Genomic DNA, 5,532 nt, shown 5'->3' with positions numbered 1-5,532 from the left:
CAGACTCTTTATGTTTTCTTTTGGATGGGGCAGAACTTTCAGACCTTCTGGGGCCTATGAAGGAGGTGATTCCCTAATAACATCACCTCTGTTTTGTCTTCATTTAATCTGAGTTTGCAGTCAGACATCCATTAGGTTACTGTTTAAATACAGGGGGTCAGTGAGGAGTGATCCAGATTAGATTTGGTGGAGAAAGAGAAGATCAGCTGTATGTCGTCGGCATAGGAAACGAACAACAGACCATAGGGTTTTATAATTTCTGCTAATGGATACATGTAGAGATTAAACAGAGTGGGGCTCAGGTAAGATCCCTGAGGCACCTGCAGGTTGAGCGAGAAGCAGTTGTAGAGGTAGGAACGGTCAAGAACTTGAAAGGTCCGATCCTCCAAGAAGGAGGAAAGCCATTTTAACGCACTACCAATGATACCAGCCTCAGCGATTCTACCAAACAAAATGGAGTGTTCAACAGTGTCAAAGTCTGCGCTAAGGTCTAGTACAATAATGGCTGCAGAGCCCCTTTGTTTGAGGCGTCTTCTAACCTCTTCCATTACTGCAAGCAGAGCTGTTTCAGTGCTGTGTTGGGGGCCTGAAACCTATTTGAGTGGGACTGAGGATGTCATGGTCCTCAAGAAAGCCTGAGAGATGTCTGTTAACCTGTTTTTCAATCAATTTAGACACAGCAGGCAGCATGGAAAATCAGCCTGTAGTTATTAAGAAGAGCTGCGCTTAAATTAGATTTTTTCAACAATGGCTTAACTATAGCATGCTTCCATTCACAAGGAATGTGACCCGTAATTAAGGAGGAATTGAGGAGGGTCATCGGGATCGGGCAATGACCGCTGACCCGAGGGCCAGAATATGGGGGTGCTGGGTCTAGTGGGGATCCCAATTTTAGGGAGAGAAGAAGGCTGATGACTGAGGGCCTGATTCTAACTTTGGAGGACGGTGTTAAACCGTCCCAAAAGTGGCGGATATACCACCTACCGTATTACGAGTTCCATAGGATATAATGGACTCGTAATACGGTAGGTGGTATATCCGCCACTTTTGGGACGGTTTAACACCGTCCTCCAAAGTTAGAATCAGGCCCTGAGTCTTTTGTAAGGGGAGGGAAGGCCGAAAGAGAGTCAGTGGTATGTTGAGCCATTAGCTGGCTGGGGGAACTTGCTGCCTGAGTAGGCTTCTCGGGGAAAGCCGAATATACGTCTAAGATTTTCTTTTGCAAAAAGTGAGCATAATTGTTGCAGTGTTCTTGGGAGGCTTCCATAAGGTCATGCAAAAGATAAATTTGCCTCACAGGTGCTGGTGGTCACAAAGATTAAAAGAAATCTGTTGCCTGCTATTCCTCTATGCTTGACTCAGTCAGAGGAGGACTTCCACTTTGCTTGTTGGCTGTAAAGGAAGCCGCTGAAAACATAGTCCTCTTTGCTACCTTTATCGAGGCATTGCTTTTATACTATTGTGAAATGACGATTCCAACAAGAGCGATCCAGGTAAAAGGATATTTATTGATATACAATCCAATTTCAAGTAAGCAAAGTATAAAGGGGCACAGAGAGAGGAGAAGAGCAAGCTTCAATCCGTAAGCGTCATGTGGAATGCCTAGACATCATAAGGATCCGTCAGAGGATTCCACATGACACACATAAATTCTAAGCCACATCACAACATCCCCCCTCTTTCATTAATTTAAGAATTTTCCATTAACAATTGAAGACAATAGAACCATCACCTTAAACTGAACAACCAAAACCAACACGCTATGATACAATATACAAAATAACCACTTACTAAATAAATGTTCAAAGTCAATATTGTTTTCACGACAAATCATAATCACGGAACTTAGTCGGTCTGCGGGATTCCCGCTTACTCCTGTTCCCAATAATACTGTGCAAATCCTTCTTCACACATTCAGAAGGATTGTGAACCTCAACTTCTTTGCTACAAGTTTGACTACCATCTAACTCACCCTTTGTTCGAATACTGGGATCTAAAGCTAAACGTGTAACACCCCGCCAACAACCATCAGACAATCTAGCTGCATTTTTACGTATCTCCATAACCTGTTGTGATTCTTTGAACCTCGACAAGCCTTTTCTGACTATTATGGGATCTCTAACTCGCACCCAATCACCAACTTGGAGACCATTATTTTTCTTCGGTGTCACTTCCATCCTTTTCCTTCCCATATCATCAGAATTATCCTTTGCTACCTGCCAAGCCTCCCTAAGATTACTCCCCTCATGAAATAACTCAATCATCTAAAAAGGACATAAATCTGTGGTCGCAATCCTTCCTCTCATTAATTCAAAAGGAGTCTTGCCAGTGGCAACATGAGGTGTTGTGCGATGAGACCAGATTAGATCTTTAATGGCTTGTCTCACGGATATACTACTCTTAATAGCTGCTTGGATGCACTCAACAAGCACACGATTGAAGCTTTCAACAACACCATTGCTCTGGGGATGATAAAGAGGAGTTCTTATGTGTTTGATACCACACCTGTTCAGGAACTGGCACATCACTGTAGATACAAATTGTACCCCATTGTCAGTCATTATTTGTTCAGGTAACCCTTCCCGGCTGAATACATCTTTCAAACATTTAGGCCCGTATTTATACTTTTTTTAGCGCCGCATTTGCACCGCTTTTTGGCGCAAAATGGCGCAAACCTACAAAATACTAGGTATTTTGCAAGTTTGCGCCGTTTTTACGTCAAAAAACGACGCAAATGCGGCGCAAAAAAAGTATAAATACGGGCCTTAATGACACTTTGAGTGGTGGGAAGTCTTATAGGAAAAACCTCAACCCATCTAGAGAGATGATCTACTATCACCATAAAATACCTCATGTCTGGTGGTAGCACATGATACGGACCAAGAAAATCCAAGCCAATCTTCTGCCACGCTCTAGCTGGTGACGGAACAAAGGAATCACATGCTCCCTGAGTAACCAGAACTTTGTCACTTATGCAACACCTAAAGCAGCTCTTCACAAATTCTTCAATTTCCTTATCCATCCTAGGCCACCAGAAATCTGATCTAAGCTTCCTTTTGGTAATGGTACAACCCGGATGCCCAACATGTGCTTTAATGATCAAATCCTTCCTGAGACACACAGGTGGAATAAGTTTGTCACATCTAATGAGTTTGTCACCTTCAACAGATAACTCCTCAGAAACTTTCCAAAAAGGTTGCAAATCAGGTGAAAGAGCTTTCTCTCTCGGCCACCCAGTCTTAACACAATGAATCACATCACACAACAATTTGTCATTATGTAATGACTTAATCCAAACATCTTCGTCTAATATCTCAGTTATGCATGCTATAAAACACTCTTCTACCTCAGTTTCCCATTCCTGTTCTTCCTCATCTAAAACAGGTAAACGGGATAAACAATCCGCCCTACTATTTTTTCCCCCAGGAATATACTCAACTGAAAAATTAAACTCTAATAATTTGGCAGATAAACGGGCTATGCGAGCAGTTGAGCGTTTAATTTTTCTTCCTGATAAAATTTCCACCAGGGGACGATGATCAGTTTTCAAGATAAAATGTCTACCCCAGAGGTACTGTTTGAATTTTTCTGCACCCCATACACAAGCCAGGAGTTCTTTTTCAATTACAGAGTACTTCCGCTCAACCACCCGCAATGTCCTTGAAGCAAACCCAATGGTGCTTTCTTTGCCTTCACTGGAAACTTGTGTTAACACTGCACCCAATCCGTAATCACATGCATCCACTGTTACAATGGTTTTCTTACTATCCGCAAAAGGTTGTAAAACCGGAGAATTAATAATCTGTTGTTTGATCTGCTCAAAAGCCTCATTACACTCTTTAGACCAGCAGAACATTTGTTTCCTTTTAAGCATAGCTCTAAGGCACTCAGAAGTCTTAGCAAAGTCTTTTAAAAACTTCGCATAAAATTTGCATAAGCCCAAGAAAGAAAGCAACTGTTCTTTAGTTTTAGGTGCAGGAGCATCAAGAATGCTTTTAACTAATTTAGGTCTGGGTTTGACACCCTGTTCAGATAGAACATGTCATAAGTACTCGATTTCCCGAGTTTTAAAGAGGCATTTATCTCTTCTCAAAGTGACCCCTCTTTCCTCTAGAGTTTTCAAGACCTCCTCTAAAACTCTATCATGTTCCACATCTGTGTCAGCAAAAATCAGGATATCATCCTGAAATATGACAACATTAGGATTGTTGGGGAACATGTCAGTCATTATTCTTTGAAAAACAGCAGCTGCAGATGCTAAACCAAAGGGTAATCTGCAAAATTGAAAAGTCCCATCAGGTGTCACAAAGGCTGTAAGATAACGAGAATTAACATTAAGCTCCACTTGATGGTATGCGGATTTAAGATCCAACTTCGTAAACCAACTGGCCGAACCCACTTTAGCAATCAGATCATCAATTCTAGGCAATGGAAAACTATCGACCCAAATTGCTTCATTCACACTTCTTAAGTCCACACACATCCTCAGGCCTCCTGAGCTTTTCTTCGCTAAAACAATAGGAGACAACCACAGGGTGGCCTCCACTTTTTCTAATACACCCTGTTCACACATATCCCTCAACAAATTGGACAACTCCGTCCTTATGCTAAATGGAACATTTCTTAGTTTATGCTTAACTGGGACTACTCCCTGTTTCTACCTGATTGTGTGTGTGACATTAGTTATTTTTCCCAACTTGTCCTGGAACAATCCCTTAAATTTTCGTTGCCAAGGACAAGCCACATCAGAGGATGTTTTAATACAATTGGTGTTATTCCTGTCAATAGACACAGGTTTTTCCCTTCCTGGCTTAATGATTAATTTAAAATCAGCTTGATGAATTAAGCCCAAAACATTAATGCCTTTTCTTGCTACATACACTTTGCCATGAACCGTCTCATCAAGGATGGACAATGAAGTCCAAAAATATCCAACCAAATCAATTTTGCTCCCTTCAAAAGCTAGTGTTGTAATATCAGGCGGAATAAGAGTTTTTTCACTCCAAAACTCATTAAACTTCTCTAGTGAGACGATTGTAATGCGTGCTCCAGTGTCCACTAATAATTTGACAGCAACACCACCCACGAGTACCTCAATGTCCGGGTCTATTACCGTTTTGCTACCAAAGGAAATGCTGTCCGTAACAACTAATACAAGCTCATTATCATCCTGTTGTACATTTTCCTTATCTACATCAAAAACACATCGAACACTGCCTCTCTTCCCACCTCTACAAACACGAGAGAAATGTCCCAGTTTATTACAGTTCCTGCATTGTTGATTGGCCGCAGGGCAATTCCTGAAAGAAGAAACATGGTTCAAAGAACCACATCTGTAGCACATAGTTTTCTGGTTGACTTTGGAAGATAAAACGTTCCTCGAAGGTGTAATGAAATCTTGTTTTTTCTCAGGACGAAACTGTTTCTTGTGATCATAGTTCTGTGTATTCATTACCGCACCTGAAATAGAAACATTAGACAAAGACAATTCCAACTGTTTAGCATCCTCCAAAGAGCATTCAATGCTCTTTG

Source organism: Pleurodeles waltl, chromosome 1_1 (assembly GCF_031143425.1).
Source record: "Pleurodeles waltl isolate 20211129_DDA chromosome 1_1, aPleWal1.hap1.20221129, whole genome shotgun sequence".
Lineage (NCBI taxonomy): Eukaryota > Metazoa > Chordata > Amphibia > Caudata > Salamandridae > Pleurodeles > Pleurodeles waltl.
The sequence above is the reverse complement of the archived record's forward strand: the minus strand, read 5'-3'. Positions refer to the sequence as shown.